Source organism: Phyllostomus hastatus, unplaced genomic scaffold, assembly GCF_019186645.2.
Source record: "Phyllostomus hastatus isolate PE091 unplaced genomic scaffold, TTU_PhHast_1.1 phas_contig_64, whole genome shotgun sequence".
NCBI lineage: Eukaryota > Metazoa > Chordata > Mammalia > Chiroptera > Phyllostomidae > Phyllostomus > Phyllostomus hastatus.
This window is the reverse complement of record NW_025333928.1, coordinates 323,587-340,935: the sequence shown is the minus strand read 5'-3', so window position 1 is coordinate 340,935 and position 17,349 is coordinate 323,587. Positions and strand designations below refer to the sequence as shown.

Below are 17,349 nucleotides of genomic sequence, written 5' to 3'. Positions count from 1 at the left end.
TGGAAGGTAGACTGCCCCCGTTCCCATAGTGGAAAGGGGTTATCTCCAAGGCCATGGCTACTCTTGAGGACTGAAGGTGCCCGGGGAACAGGTCAGCCCCAGGGAATACTCATATTCCCATCTCTACCGAGGAGCCCCAGGTAACTCTAGATGTGGCAGGTAAGAAAATCAACTTTCTTGTTGATACAGGGGCCACTTACTCTGTCCTTAACTCTTACTCTGGACCTCTTTCCTCCAAATCAGCTAAGGTAATGGGGGTCGAAGGAAATCTTAAGGCATATTTCTATACATTCCCTATCACTTGCCAATTTGAGAGTCGAATATTCAAACACTCCTTTTTAATTGTTCCTCAGTGCCCTATTCTCTGTTAGGCCGGGACCTTTTAGCTCAGATGGGAACTATCTTGTTGTTCCCTGAAGTGCCATTTGAGTTTTAAGTAAGGTGGTGATAATCAGTAGTGTTAGAAAGCAGGAAGAAATCCCAAGTTCAGTTCTGGATGCAGTAAACCCACTAGTTTGGGAGTGAGGGATTCCTAGAAGAGCAAAGACTGCATTACCAGTTAAAATCCAGTTAAAACCCAGGTCAGATTACCCTCACAGGAAGCAGTATCCTATTAAACAAGAAGCTTTGGAGGGGTTACAGCCCATCATAACTAAATTTATACAACATGGGCTCATAGTCCCTTGTCAGCCTCCTTGCAACACTCCCATCTTACCAGTGATGAAACCTACAGGAGAATACAGGCTAGTCCAGGATCTAAGGTTAGTCAATGAAGCAGTAGTCCCTTTACATCCAATAGTAGCTAACCCTTACACCTTGCTCTCGCAGATACCAGATGATGCTCAGTGGTATTCAGTATTAGATCTGAAAGATGCCTTCTGCATCCCTTTGCATCCTGACTCTCAGTATTTATTTGCTTTTGAGTGGACTGATCCAAAGATGATGATACATCAGCAATGTATTTGGACTGTATTGCCACAAGGGTTTAGGGACAGTCCCCATCTCTTTGCTAGGGTATTAGAAAAGGATCTTAGAGATTTACAGCTACAAGGAGGGGCCATTTTACAATACGTAGATGACATGCTAATCTGCAGCCCCTCCAAGGAGGCTTCTGATCAAAATACCATCCAGACTCTGAATTTCCTAGCTGGAAGACGATATCAGGTATCAAAGAAAAAGGCTCAGATTACCAAACAAAAAGTAAATTACTTAGGGTATATTTTGACTCCTGGATGTAGGCAATTATCACAGGAGAGAATTAAAGAGATTACTAATTAACTCCACCTGCTATAAACAGCAGCTTCGCTCCTTTTTAGGAATGGCAGGATTCTGTAGGATTTGGATCCCCAACTTTGGGCTAATCGCCAAACCTCTGTATGAAGCTACTAAGGGGCCAGACCCTGAACCCATTATATGGGAAAAAGAATGTGATCAGGCTTTTAATAAAATCAAGCAGGCTCTAGTCAAAGCCCCAGCCTTAGGCATCCCCAGCTTAAACAAGCCTTTCTCTCTATACATAGCAGAGAAGCAAGGAATAGCTTTAGGGGTCTTAGTCCAATGACTAGGGAATGAACCTCAACCAGTTGCATATTTCTCAAAAAAACTGGACACTGTAGCAGCTGGGTGGCCTCCATGTCTAAGAGCAGTTGCAGCCACAGCCATGCTAACCGAGGAAGCTAGTAAACTAACTCTTGGGCAAAAGTTAGAAGTCTTAACTCCACATCAGGTACAAGGGGTATTAGAAATGAAAGGGCACCTTTGGCTAACAGGAAATAGACTGACCAAATATCAGGCCCTTCTTCTAGACAATCCTGAAGTAACTATAAAGACCTGTAACACCCTAAATCCAGCCTCCTTAATGCCTACAGAATCATCCCCAGATTTGATCCATTCCTGCTCAGACGTTATTAGTCTCACTCAATCAAGCAGGACTGACTTATTAGACCAGCCCTTAGAAAACCCTGATGATGAGTGGTTCACTGATGGGAGCAGCTTTGTACAGAATGGGCAGCAAAAAGCAGGATATGCAGTAGTTAGTTTATATAACACCATTGAGGCACAACCCCTTCCACCCTCAACCTCGGCCCAAAAGGCTGAAATTATAGCCCTTACCCGAGCTCTCATCCTAGGACAGGGAAGAAGGGTCAATATCTATACAGACTCCAAATATGCCTTCCTTGTTCTGCATGCTCATACTGCCATCTGGAAAGAAAGAGGGCTCCTCACTGCTAAGAATTCCCCTATTAAACATGGATCAGAAATTTTAAATTTATTGGAAGCAGTTAGGCTCCCTAAGCAAGTGGCAGTTATGCATTGCAAAGGCCACCAAAAGAATATGTCCCATATCTCTCAGGGAAATAGGAGAGCAGACCAAGAAGCAAAGAAAGCAGCGCTAGGGACTGATAGACAAATGGCTTTATTCCCCCCTGTAAATGTCTCAGATATCAAGCCCAACTATGCATCTGAGGAAATATCTTGGGCTTTGGAGCAAGGAGGTGTCCATGAAGGACCCTGGATATATATTGGCCAAAGGTTCTTCCTTCCTCAAGCCTCCCAGTGGAAGTTCTTAAAGGCTTTGCATGACTCCTTCCACATTGGAAGGGATGATACAATGACAATGGTTAACAAATTATTCATAGGTAGGGGAATAGCTACTACCATAAAGAATATTTGCCAGGCTTGTACTCTTTGTGCCTATAACAACCCTGGGCAAAAGCCATCCCTGCCTCCGCTGATAGAACCTATTCAGCGAAGAGGGACCTATCCTGGAGAGGACTGGCAGATTGATTTTACCAAAATGCCTCCTTGTAAAGGATACAAATACTTACTGGTCCTGGTAGATACCTTTACTGGATGGATTGAGGCCTTTCTGACAAGGACAGAGAAGGCCACAGAAGTAGTAAAGGCTCTCCTAAAGGAAATAATACCCAGGTTTGGTCTCCCACGATCCCTACAAAGTGATAATGGGCCATCCTTCACTTCTAAGATCACTCAAGCAGTTTCTGAAGCTCTAGGCATAAAATATTATCTGCACTCTGCTTGGAGACCACAGTCCTCTGGAAAGGTAGAAAGAGCAAATCAAACTTTAAAAAAGACATTATCAAAACTTTGTCAAGAGACTTCTGAAAACTGGGCTAAATTACTACCTATAGCCCTCATGAGAATTAGGGGCTCCCCTAAGGCCAATACTAAACTCAGTCCATTTGAAATGTTGTATGCCTGGCCCTGTTTGACTCTAGATATAATATTTGATACAGAAACCCATCAAGCAATTAAGTATATAATAAACTTAGGAACAAGTGCAGAAAGCTTTACAGGAATATGGAAATAAAGTTTTACCAGCCCCAAAAGGGAATTTTCAAACTGCCATATCTCCAGGAGACTGGGTACTCCTTAAAACCTGGAAGGAGGGATCACCAGCAGACCAACTCAACCCTAAATGGAAAGGGCCTTACCAGGTAGCCCTGAGTACCCCCTATGGCTGTGAAACTCTTAGGGGTCGATAGTTGGGTTCATATTTCCAGGGTAAAACTAGCCCCCACGGATCCCAATCTGACTCAGGACCAGCTGGAGACCCAAAGCCCAGACTATACCTGTGAGCCACTGGAAGACCTCAGGTTCCTGTTCAAAAGGAGGAAGCCCTAAAAAGATAAGTAATAACCAATAGCAGTGCACTAAAATCACCATTGTTCTGGATAGTTGCACTTCTTGAAAACTTCCTATTCATACTGGTCCTCTGCTTCATATAAAGGCTTGCTTACTTCCTTCTGGGTGGAATCATATCTGGGTGGATTGTCTAAAATGAAAATGTCTTTGTTGTTTCTATTAACCATTCTCTACTTGCCTGCACCCTGTATAGTGGAATGGGATGAAAATTTTCTAGTGAATGCTTCTTGAACCTTAGCAGCAGGAGAAAACCTGGCCCAATGTTGGATATGTCATCCTAACCCGGAAACTCCTTCCAGATATAATACTCATATAAAAGCCTACCCAATAGCTAATGGATCCTTAATCAGTGCTTTGAATTCCTCCGCCAATTACACATGTTCCTCTTTTTCTTTAAGAGTCAGATGGGAGCGAAATCCTCCTTTGTGTTTCCATATGACCCCACTAGGATTAAAGCCATTTAATTACTCCAGCACCTCTCTTAAGTGCGACAGTACGATGGGATGTACCCCATGTTATAATAATACTCATACAAGGGCCATTGACCCATTTCAAGCCCTGGCTTCTCTTTCAAGTTCCAGCTTTCTAGAGAATCTTTCTGAAGAAGGAATTTTCAAGCCTTTAAATTGGTCACATATAGTATGCTACTCGAATTATGATTCTAACTGTATTCCTAATAGTACCCATTGTTGCTTTGACAAAACTCACAATGCAGATACAAATGATACTTCTAAATGTGTTACTTGGAAATTGAACCAATCTCTTCAAGGAGCATTAGCAAAATTTCTACCACCTCCTGCAGGGGGCGAAGATCAGGGAAATAACTTAGGCCCTTTTAAGGACTGCCTTTCCCCCTTGCCATATGCCCTCCTTAACAAATATAACTCTACTAATGCCACAGTTATTGCAGCACCCCAGGGGCTCATCTGGCTATGTGGGACTCCCAGTCACTGGCTAACGGATCATTCAGAACTTCAAGAAGCTATTGCTTATACTCGTCTCAGCAACTCTAAACATGGAGGTGACTGTACCTTAGGGACCTTGGCACCCCAAGACCTTACCATTATAAATATAACCATGGGTCCTGGGAGTCCATCTCTCAGCAGAAAAAGACAAGATTTTGGTCTAGTAGTGGCTGGAGCTGCTGCCACTATAGCTGCTGCAGCCCCCTGGGGAGGCTTCGCCTATCATGAGGCCACTCTAAGGGAGCTCACTAAGATTATAGAAGAAATCTCCAAAGATACTGCTGGTACTCTAGCTGGACTCTCAAGATCAGTAGACTCATTGGCAAACTGCCTTGCCCTTGACTATCTTCTAGCAGAACAAGGAGGGGTATGTGCTGTTATCAATAAAACCTGCTGCACCTATGTAAATAACTCTGGAATGATTGAAACTAACATAAGGAAAATTTATGAACAGGCAGAATGGCTACATAAGTATAATCAACAGGGCCAAGGGATTAAGGAAGCCCTGACCTCCTGGTTCCCTGGCTTAACATGGTTATTACCCTTCTTAGGGCCCTTAATAACACTGCTGGTTTCACTACTTTTAGGACCTTGCTTATTTAATTTACTTGTTAAATTTGTTTCTTCTAGACTTAAGCAGTTCCACGTCAAACTGATGACGCTCTAAAGTTTCCAACCAATCCCTGAGAACGATGTCGAAGCTGACCAACATACAGCATCTGCAGTGGCCTCAGGAATTCCTCTTCAACCTCTAGATAGAATAGGGCAAGAGTTCCGTGGTTCTCAGTAGGCAGGGTCTACTGTCCAATCCAAGCCTGAAGCAGCTATGGAAGATGGATCTTCATCTTTCAACAACCCCAAAAAGATTTTTGAGAACCATGTCTCTCAGGGGGAAGTTGAGGCAGGAGATAGTCAGGAAGGAAGCTCCAGAGGCCCCGCAGGGCTGAGGTAGAAAACATCTATACATGACAAAGACCCCCTAAGATGGGTTGTTCCTGTTTTCTGGGATAACCCTGAATCATAGAATGTGCCTGCATGCTACCCCTGATTCATTATAATATCATTATAATGAAATAACATTGTGGGACTCCCTTCTCCAGTAGCCAATCAAGAAAGTCATGGGAAACCACACACGCGCAGTAGCTTTGAAATCCAACTCCTTGTACCTGGGCAGGAAAAGTCCACCAAAGACTAGCAGGGGGGCTTCTGCCCCTATAAGAATAGAATCCCCCAGCCCACGTGTCCCTTCTCTGCTCAGAGCTGGCTCACTCCCGTGTCCTGTAGAGTGTACTATCACTTAATAAACCTTCCCTCTTTCTTTATGCTATAAACTTTGTGTGTTCGGTTCAATTCTTTGTCCTCGATCACTAAGAACCTGGTTACCTGTGCACACCTGTGACCCTGTGGCTCAGGCCTGCCTGGACTATGACAGCCTGTGGCAGTGGCAGAGGCAGGGCCCATAGTGGAATCTGGGGCTGCTGGGGCAGTGGAGGGGAAGGCTGTGTGTTTAGCTCTGGTGGAGTGCACAGCCTTTGGCAGGGTTGGGGACACATGGCGCAGTGGCCGCTGGCGGGGCCTTTGCTGCTGCTGCTATTGCTGCTGCTGCCGCTCTCTTGGTCCCTTCCTTCTGCCGCCTGCAACATTAGAAAAATTGGGGTAGGGGAGATGGCAGGGGCCAGGGCCAGAATTGTGACTCACTTTGGGATACTTGTGAGCTCACCAGGAGCAAGCGTAGTGCCCAGGTCCCCAACTCATGTTGGGGGCTCAAGCCAGTTCCTTGCTTGTGTGAGTAGTCGGGGGTGTAAAGGACGTGCTCGACCCCTCTTCTGGCTCCAGGGCTGGGTTCGGCCAGACAGGCCCCTTGGAGCGCATCTTCCCTTCTATTTCCTTCTGTCCAAAGCGTTCAGATTGGGTCCAACTGGAGCACGCTGGGACCTGAGGATAGAGGGATCCAGGGGGGCTTAGCTGGGACTCCAGCTGCAAGGCCCCTGAAAAGAAGGGTTAGGCAGTGTGACTGGTTGGGGGCGGGGGCATCTGGTCTGGGGAAAGGGGCAGAGTTGGGAGAAAGTGGCATAGATCTTGGAGCAGAGACCCAGGTGAGCGTTATGTTTCCGCCCCTCCAACAGTGACCACCAACCTTTATGCAGTCACTTTCAACAACTGGCCTTTCTTCTTGGAGGCACTCACTGAAGGGCCTGGTAGGCTAGGGTGGCTCTGAGGAAATGGTTGCTTCAGTGGTTGGTGAACTTCTTCTCTACCTTGGCATTTCTACTCCCTTGAGAGCCCCCAACCTTTGGTGACCCAAGATAGTGGCTAGACCAGGAGGTGCTTGCCCATCAGGTTTATATCTAGGGCTTGGGAGTGAGCCCCAAGCCCCAGGCATATAAGACCCCCTGACTCATGGCCTGAGAAGACTAGGTGGCCTTGTGGCCAGGATGGCAGTGCTGCAGGGGCCCAGATGCTGTCCCCCTGGGCAGGTAGGCAGATTATTCAGCACAGTCTGCAACTAGCTCCCCTTGATTTTCTGCTCCCAGCTTCTCCTTTTTTGACATCTTCCTCCTCCAAACTTCTATTTCTTTCAGGACTCTGCCTTTGGTTTCTGAGCTTGAAATGAAAGGTGGTTTCCCAGAGATGACTCCTGATTAAGTTGCTCCATTAGATACTCCCACCCTTATTTTCTCCTTTTTCTCCATCCTAGGGGTTGGTGTAGGGTAATCAGACACTGGTGTGCAGTTTATGAAGATGGAAAATCTGAGGCAGCTCCTCACCTCCCAGGCCTGCTCAAGGGGCAGGCAGCAGTATAGCTCTGGCTTCTGGGACCTGTGGGTGTGCAAGGACTCTGCACAGAGTGCCAGTCCTGGTTTGGAGGGTATGGGACAGGGTACCCTCACCTTTCCAGGAAAGTCTCAGGGACCTTCTTGTTCTTTCCCCAACCTTGTGTACTTGGAGAGGGCAGTGGAGAAGGGCAGTGGTACATTTGGCCCTTCCTCCCTGTTATAAGACATGTGACTTTCACATGACTCAGACTGATGTGTAAATGCCCTGATAAGTTTACTGAAATAACAATGTGGGCATCCTGGGCAGGGAGATGGGGCTTCAGACCTTGGGGTATGGTGCTGGAGGGGCTGGGTAGCCTTGGGAATAGGGGACCACTGGGTCTTCCTTCAGGTGACCTTCAGCAATTCTCTTATCTCTTTTCCACATGCTGAAACTTCACAGCTACCATCTGGGTTCCAGATGTCCTCATACTGATGCTCTAGGGATGGTGGGGGCCAGAAGGCTTTGCCTTTCTCGTGTCAGGGCTGTCCACTGCAGTGAGACATCCCCTGCAAGGCCCCATCCAGATGCTGGGTGCCCTTCTGGCTAACTCTCTCTTTAAGGCCCCATGGTCCTGAGGTCAGATGGGGAGCTATCCTGCTTCACCTCCCAGCACTTAGATTGTTTGGCCCTTGCCATGTTATCCTAGGGTCTGCAGCAATCTCAGGAGAAAAGCTTGTTAATTCAGTGATTCCTAGTCTCCACAGGCCACAACCTGGTATGCGGAACTCTGTGGTCAGTAGACACCAAGAGTTTGCCCTACATGGAGCCTACCTCTGCTTGGCCCCCCAAGTTGAGATCCTCTGTAGCTCAGATTAGCTTTGCAAGTGGTCTATGATATTTTCTCAAGATTCCTCCATTGGAGGGTCAGGAGGCTGCTCACCCAGCTTCCTTACCTGCTCACCTGGCTCACTGAAGGGGCCCAGAACCTGCTGCTGTGGTTGTATGAGCCAGCAACTCTCCCAGCAGGGCACAGGGAGGCACCTCCAGCTTGAGGAGAGTGACACTGCACACTACTGTGTCCACAGTGTATACTTCCAGAAGCACTTTAACATCCATCAACCTTGGAAAGAAGGGGTACCCAAAGGCAGATGCTGTTAACTTCAGCCAAATCATAAGGGAACTGGGACCCAGAGAGGGAAAGGGACACACAAGATCAAATGGGGCATGATACTGGTACCAGGGCCAGGATCCTTGCCATCCAGCTCAGGCAACTTGTGGCTGGATCCCAGGCCTCATTGTCCATCCATGGCAGTGCAGACATGCCTATTTACTGTGGGAGCCCCAACAGGGAGGGTTCTGGGTGGGCACCCTCACCCACTCATGAGGCAGGTGATTACACTGTGGGACCCAGGCCCATGCTTTCATGGAGGTTGTGCCCTAGTCAGTGGACACTCCAATAGGGGCCTTACCCAGGTGGAGAGCAGCCTCTGTGCTGAGTCCCAGAAGATCCTTAGAACTGGTTCCAGAAATGCTGGTATGACAAAGAGTGAGCCATGAGGGCAGATTTTTGAAGTGTGTAGGGGAAGGGAGTAGTGTGGAGTTCAGGCACAGAGGTAGGGGCCTGAGAGTCAGTGCAGGGATTGGGGCACAGGGAACCCCAGGTGCAGCCATGGGCAGTTTGTCTGCCTTGGGCCTTGCCTCATCCCTGTGCCATTTTGCATGGGTGTATGCCCATGGGAAAATAGAGCCAGCTGTACCTGGCAAGACTTCCAACCTGGGGTCCCCTCCACCCTAGGGTCTCTGCTTGCCACCTGTCTGCATGACAATGATTCAAGCTTTATTCCAGCGCTGTCCCAAGTCATTATGGGCCTGAGCAAGTGGCTAGCCTGCAGACCTGAACTCCCTCACCTGTCATATGGGGCCAGTTGCCAGAGACAACTGCCAGGGGCTGGAGAGGTGCAGTAACCTTTGCCAAGGTCAAAGTTGGAATTCTGGACATCCCAAGGGCTCTGGAACTGCTCACCATGGCTTCCCTTGTTCATTCTCTCTAGAGTCATGCTGGGGCAGAAGGGCCGCTGAATTTCTCTGTCTACCTCCCATATGGAGGTGCAGACAACCTCAGGGTGCCCCTGGTCTGGCTGGCAGTGCCTTTTCCCATAGACATCAGGCTGGTGTCTGAGCAGTTCTTGCAGTCCCCACCAAAGCTATTTCTATAGCTGGTATGGCAGCATCGGACTCCCAGTTCTGAGTGGCCCTGGATACTGTACTGCTGTGCTGGCTGCTGCAAGTGCCCCAGAGTGGCAGTTCCACATGTGCAAATGTAGAGATCACTGTCTATGTGCCTGCCTGCCCCTTGCCAAGCCTGGCCCAAGGTCCACATTTGATGCCTACTCTACTATCCCTACCTCCAGGTACTTCCTCTATAGTGCCCCTCTGGTCATCAACCCACTCCCTCTGGTCATTAACCCACTGGGTAGCCGTTTCCCTGCCAACAACTCTGTGCAGCCCTCCTTCTTTGTCAAGATACTCCATAGCAACACTTCCTTCAGCATCTCCTACCCAGCACCTGTGAACTGGTTTGTGGCTGCCCAACTGCCCCCCTCATCCCAGAAGATTGAGGTGAAGGTGTATCTGCTCTCTGGGGATGGAGATGCAGGACACTTCTGGACAGGAATGACTGGTCCTTCTTATTTACCTCCTCAGGGAAGACCTTGTCTAGGCTCTGCCGCAGCCCTGTCTTCCCACCATCCACCCCCAACCTGAGATCTCTGGTCCTTTCCAATCTCACCCCCATCTCTCATTCTCTTTCTAGGGCTTTGTTCCCATCTGTGTTTACATCTTCCAACCTGACGTACTGGTCATGTGAGTAGTCAAGGTCTCTCTCCACCCTGAAGCCCGATGTACCCTTTCCATAGACCTTTCTCACCTACCCCACCTACCTAAAATGAGTGGGGGTCTTGGGGGAGGCCCAGCCTCTGGTTTTGATGGAGTGGGTGGTAGTGCTATCTTCACTATGGATTAAAAAGGTGAGTTTCTGAGTCCTGGGGCTGTGCTGAGAAGCACGGCCACCACCCTAAGTGTGAGCAATAAAGGGAGGTCATTGGAAGCCACAAAGCCTGAGCAAGGCCATGCCCCTTGGCTGCAGTATCTTTGTCTCTGAGTACAACCCAGTAACTGTTGCTGGAGCTGCAGGGCTGTGTGTCCAACAGGAGCCTAAGCTGCTCTGTGTGTGTCATTGTGGGTACAGCTACCCTGCCCAGTAACTTTCAGAAGGTGCTTACTTGCACTCGCTCCACCTAAGTCTGCTGCCTGCTGTTGCCCTCACCACCCTGGGACTGGTGGTTGCAAGTGATGGCCAAGAGCCTGGCAGGGCCCCAAGTATTGGTGGTTTTCAGCACTATAGCAGCTCTCACAGGTAGGCTGCATGGGAAAGGCAGGGTAGAGGGTGGCCCCGGCCCCTGACTTTTATCCCCAGCCCTTCCTGCAGCTGAGCCCTTTGTCCTCCTGACAGCCTGCTAATCTTGGATTCTAAACTTCCAGGATCTTCTGCAGAGCAGTCCAATCCAGAGCTGCAACACTTCCAATGCTCTGTTGCTCCCAAGTCCTGGCTACTAGGACCTGGGCAGGACTAGCAGTGTGGGTGGTGGGCCCCTTCTACCTCATGGGCTACCAGATTATGCAGGAAGACATGGATGTGGTGTCTGTGCACTTCAGGCCCCTAGACAGGGTCTCTGTGCTGGTGCAGTCTGACATGCCTTCGGTGATGCGGCTGCAACTCAACATGGCCATGGACAGTGGGGGCTCCCTCACCATCTCCCAGTGGGCAAAAACAATACCTTAGTTTGTGAGTGCCTCGTGGCTGGGCTCAGCTCAAGGCTCAGACCTTCCCAGACTGAGTGATGCTGCTCAGGCCTTCCTGCATTGACTTTATCGTGCACACTGGGTTAGGTTGGCCTTTCAGGCAACAGAGTGATCCCAACAGGCATTGGGCCAGAAAAGGGGCACCACTTGCAGGAAAAGAGGCATGTTTTATAGGTTCCTGTGAGCAGGTGTGCCTGAGGAAATGGGACTGCAACTAGGATCAAAGACCAGGTATTTCCAGGCCTAGAGGGGAGAATCCAATGTAGGCCCTTGTCCAGTGGGAGACACAAACATGGAACTTAGAGCTGACACTGCATGGCTGTCCCTTTAGAGTGTGATTTCCAACAATACCTTGGTAATGGTCTACGTGAGTGCTGCCTCACCCTTCCTGAGCTTCAATACTTCACCCAACTGTACCACAAGTATGGACAGGATGTCTGGCTAAGTGACTCAACCCAGTCCTTCCAGCCCCTTCTTACCAGGCCTTTCTGCTCCTCCTGCAGCCTTCTTCCAGGGCTGTCCCCTGTCTTTGAGCACCTTGTCTCGTAAGGCCAACCTTATCATCCCCTACCCAGAGACAGACAACTGTTACCTCTCCCTGAAGCTTGCCTGCCCTATAAGTCCTAAGTAATCTTAAGGGCTAGGATGAGAACCTCTCAGAGCTGCCAAATGGCTGAATCACTGCCTTTAGGACTATGATTATTTTGCCTGCACCTGAGTTTGGAAGTGATCCAACTTCCTGTAAGCCACACAGGGTAAGTTGTCTTCTGGAAGTTACAAAGGACTCCCCTTCTACACCTGGCCACTTCTCCTCAGGAAGTCCTGGGATCCAGGACACAAGGAAGGGGACCAGTTCAGGGCACATCTCTAGATAGACTGGGATGCAGTGTGGCGTGAAGGGGAAAGAGCATCTTGACTTCTGCAAATCTCACAACTGCTGTCCTCCATGTCTCAGAGCCTGGAGGCCTCAGTTCTGGGTTCATGGCAGGGACTGGTCAGCAGACCTTGGCAGCAAGCCCTCCTATGGTCCCTTTCTCACAGGGAGTGAGATAAGGCTTTGGTGCTCATGGAGACTACCTTGTACTTGATGCTCTGCTTGAATGACCATGGACCAGAATGATCAGTGCCTCCTACTACACAGACATGACTACCTATGTGTGGGCTTCAGCTGCAAGGCAGGTGAGGGCTAGGCCTGGATGCCTCTGGACACTCTCCTTGACTTCCCAGCCCTGTGTCTTCCTCTGAGAGCCCATCCCACTCTGCTGAGGCTAGAGAGTACCCTTGCAGAGCAAGAGTAAATGCCTTTTCCTCACTATAGCCACATACCTCCAATCCCCTCATGTAAGCACAGAAAGGCACCTCCAGAGATATCGCCTTCTGATCTTGGCCTCCCTTGCCCACATTTGCCCATATGCATGTCCCATACCTGACCCACACCTGCCTACATCTGTTCCATACCAGCCCACACATGTCCCATACCTTTCCCATACCTGACCATAACTTTCCCATACCTGTCCCACTCCTGTCCCACACCTCCCTTGTCCCTGTCTTGTACCTGCTACACCTATTCCCACACCTACCCTACACCTGTCCCATACCTGCCCCTTGTCTGTTCACGCCGGCCTTACACCTGTCCTACATTTGTCCCATACCTTCCCCATACCTGCCCACACATACCACATACTCACCCCACACCTTTCCCATACCTGCACATACCTCCCTACACCTGCCCCACACATCTTTACACCTGCCTAGGTTTATCCCATAGTTGTCTGTGCCTGCTCACACTAGCCTACACCTACCCACACATACCCCACACCTATGCACACCTGTTCCAGCCTGATCCTAGGTGAGAAAAGACTTTCTCTCACCTAGAGCCTTGGGTGAGCATGGGACCTGAGGTTCAGAAAGAAATGCCTAAACCACAAGACTGGCCTCAGTTGCATACCATTAGCCCCCTCGCCCCAAGCCTTTCTCTCTCCTCTGTAGGGGAAGCAGGGTAAGGGCGGCTGATTGCCCCTGCCCTCCCCAAGGCAAGAGCACAGGGGACTGTTGTTATCTGTATGAGGGATGTGGAGCAGGGCCATGGGAAGCTGGAGTCACTGTGGCCCACAGTCAGAGCACTGGGAGCTTCCCTTTTGGGCCCTGCCCAAATTTCGACCTCCCTAGAAGCTTCTCATACTTCCAGTCATCCTGAACTTGGCCATGATAGCATTCTCTAAGCTTATAAAGGGGAAACATTTATGTAAAGTCCTACTGGGGGTAAAATTTAAGACATTACCATTTTTATGTAGCTCTGATTTTGCTGTGATTGGTGAATTTAATATTCTACAGTTACATTTCAATGCAAGAGTTTTTACATTTTTGTGTGTGTGTGTGCTCCTGGGAGGAAAGGAGATTGGGCCCAGGATGACAAGCCCTGCTCCCTGGGCTGCTGCTCCAAGAAAACAGAAAACGGGCTGCACTTGACCACGGTGTCTTGGGCTGCCGCTGTCTTCGCAGGGCATTTTCCATGGTCCCTGAAGGCGGAAAAGTGGGAGAGATTGGAATAGATAGTCCAGCTTTGTGGTCTGTCCATGGTGTTTAAAGAGCAGGTAGCACTGGACAACTTCGGTTCCAGTGGGGCAGAGATCCAACAGGTACTCAGGTACCTCAGGCAGTCTGCATCCAGAGTTGTCGCCTTGCAGAGTCAAGATCATGAGCCTGGGCAGCGTGAGAGTTTCAAGGCCGGGGTTGGGTGTTGAGACAGTGTGAGAGTCCAGGGATCAGCAGGGCTGCAGCGTGACTCTGATCTTCTACCTCCTGCCAGGTGGCTGTGATGCCCTTGCACAAGTTGCCTGCCTTTATATGGAAGTAGCTCCTGCTCCAGGGAAGCATGTGCTCCCACCTGCCCCAGAGCTACCTTTGCTCACTGGAAGAGACGCAGGCACCACCACCACGCCCAACCTCCAGGCACTACAGACCACACTGAGCTAAGTTCAAGAGAAACCCGGAAAACCAGCAGTGGGAGCAGGTGGAAGATTGCTCATTTCCATTCACTACCCACAGGAGTCCCAGCTGGGGCTCTGGGATGGCAAGGGCTGGATCCTGGGCCACAGATACATCAATAAGGACAAGGTGGATGAGCAGGGCAGGCGTCGTAGAAGGGGGTTGTGGCAGCGGGGATACTTCCCGAGCCTTAGCTGCCCTGGGAACCGTGCTGGACTCCGGAGCTACCTGGAAGGCAAAATGGAGGCTGACCAGCCCCAGGATGGCTTTACAGTCTGATGGAGACAGCTCCCTCAATTCCAGGGACTGCTACTCTTTGTAAAACCAGCTGGGTATTCTGAGACAAGGTGATGTTGATATCAGGAACAGCAAGTGCAGAGGTCCTAGGGTTGTGTCATGAATCAAGTATAAGGATGGGGAGGGAGGTGGAAGAGGGAAGTCTGCAGTCACCTGTCAGCTTGACTGACCATAGTTTGCCTTTGTCACTTCTCTTGACACAAGGCTGGCACTACCACCTCCTCATTATTCTGACACACTCACCTAAGCACAGTTCTCCAAGTATGTATCCAACCCCTGTTTCCTCTGGTCAAAAGCCTGTAGGAATTGCTAAGTCCTCTGGGGGAGTCCTCCCAAGTCGTATCTCCCTTTACTTTCTTGGCCCTTAGTGTGGAATGTGTTGACTTGTGAACCATGGGGTTATGATTGTGTGTGTGGTGTATCTGAAACACACACCAGCAATCTTGGCAAAGTCTGAGGGTGCCAAGCTGGCTGGGAAGAAGCTGATTTCTAGATGGACAACCAAGTCTACATCCTGGGTCTGTACACCCTGGTCCCCATTTGGGTCTGTTGGGAGAAGCAACAACACTCATGAGGACTCTTGATCTCTTGGCTCTCAAACAGGGTGAAGAAAGTGTGGAAGCCACAGTTGTTTCAGTGTGAGCTCTGTGGCGAGATCCTGAACACAAAGTCCTCAGTGACTGTGACTGCACACCTTGGGTCTCATTGATGAGGCCTACGGTTTGACCTCTACATCTTGAAGGCAAGAGGGCTCTGACTGCCAGTCAGAGAAGGGAGACTAGATCAGCATGGACTGAGGCACACTGGTCTCTGGAGGGGAGGGTCTCCAGTGAAACGTGAATGGGACCATGTCCCTTTCTGGGCAGCCCCAGTGAGTGCTTTCTGCCCATAGAAGAGTTTGTTGCTATGTTGCCCACCAGAGCCCAAGTGAATACAGCCTCCTACTTTCCACTTTTGGCTCCTTCCTTTTTTCTGGTCTGGAGGCTGCCATCTGCTGGGGAGGATCTGGGTGGGGCTGGCTGGCAGGGTGGGTAGGATCCTGCCAGCAGCACCTGCCTCCATCCATAGCTTCCTATCAGATCCTGAAGGAGGACCAGTGCTCCAAGTTTGGGATGGACCTGAAGCAAGGGATGCTGTTGTAGATTGACCAAGACCCCCTGTACACCCAGACAACCCCAAGAGAAGGGTGGCAATCTATGACAAATACAAGTTGAGGCCTTGAGTCTGGACTTCCTTGTGCTTATGGACCCCAGTGGCTGGCTGCCTAGCCTCACCACATGCCCTTTATCTGCCTGCACAGGAGTTTGTCATCCAGGAGGAGGAGACTGAGTGGGTCAGCCTGACACTGGATGAAGCTTTGAAGAGGCTTCTGGAGGAGAAATCGAGCATGTGTGAATGCCAACTGCTCTGCCCTCTAGGTTGGTCACAATGGCCAAGCAGATGGATGGGGTAGAAAAGTGCACTGCCTTATGGGTAACCTGGATGAGGGGCTGCCACACCAGGTGGGCTTGGGAAAGAGTTGCCTCTGCACGGCTGCCCAGCTGGAACCACAGTCCTGTATGTTCCACATGGCATGTTCCCTCCCCTCATGGTTCTGACCCTTTGGCCCTCTTCATACGTTCAGGGACAGAAGGACTCTTAGTGACAAGAGCTGGAGTCTTGGCACCGTTGGTTTACTTAGCCACTTAACATCCCCCAGGATTTTCCCAGTTTAGACCTTCTTGTGTCTGTCCCCTAGGACAGTGGAGTGTGGAGACTGTGGTAGCTTCTGGGACAGAGAACGCCACCCATGGTGCAGCAGCTGGTTGCCCCTGTTCCCTCTGCTTGGTTTATCTGTGACCACAGGGCCCCACAGCAGGGGAACCAAGGACAGGCACCTGATTCTTGCATTTCCAAGGGAAGGTGGTCCCTGTCTCATGGACAGGGTACTACCCTCTGGTCTGAAGCCTGAGGGGTGGCAAGCAGCCTCATTTGACACTGTGGCAAAGACTGAGGGGCCCAGTCCTCTCATGCTCAGTTCTTCTTGGTGTTTGACTAAAGGCATTTAGATTTCTGCTCTCCCAAGTGTGCCTAACTGTAACCCCATCTTGCCCCTGTAAGATTCCATCCCTCTGTTCAAAGTCTCTGTGGGAGAGCCATTTGAGCATCTTCAGTAGCAGACACTGTCTGAGCCAGTGGTGGTACAGAAGAGAGGCAGTGGGAAGTGACTACACAGTGATTGACCCATCCCTCATAGCCAGGCTCAGTGTCCCTTGTTGTCCCTGAGCCACCCCACCCCTCCACCCTTTGGCAAACCTATAGACAGTGGGTGAAACATTCTTGTGTGTGCTGGCTATGAAGCTTCTGGGTAAGGTAGACTTTGTGGAGGGCCTAATGGGCCTCTAGTCCCAGGATCCCCAGTGACCTGAGGCCTACTCATTGCTTCTGAAGTCCCCTTGCCCCCTGCAGCATAAGCCCAGCTGTGGCTGGTTCACCACATTCTAGGGGCGGCATGGGTATAGTCTGAGCCGGGCCATGAGGGTCGTACTTTATTTGGAAGACTGAAGCTGTCCTGCATAGTCCTAGACCCTGTCACCTTGTGGAAAATCCACCCACACGTGGGGAGATAACGAAGCACAAACTTTATTACCCAGGAACCCAGAGGGGGTGGTTAACATCCAAATCCTCTGAGCACCGATCCTCACTCTCCCGGGGTTTAAATAGTCCCGGGCTTCCTACCTACGTGGCGAAGCAAGGTTACAGAAGCCTAATGCAGAAGTTAGGTCTAGCTACCTTATATGGGAGACAAAGAGAAAATGCAGGAGGAATTTGC

At 50.0% G+C, this 17,349-nt stretch overlaps 2 pseudogenes; both read left to right on the top strand.

The window, feature by feature from the left end:
* Positions 1-6,182: 6,182 nt before the first annotated feature.
* LOC123825419 lies at positions 6,183-13,996 on the top strand (annotated as a pseudogene).
* A 74-nt stretch (positions 13,997-14,070) lies between these two features.
* Positions 14,071-16,744, top strand: LOC123825415 (annotated as a pseudogene).
* Positions 16,745-17,349: the final 605 nt, after the last annotated feature.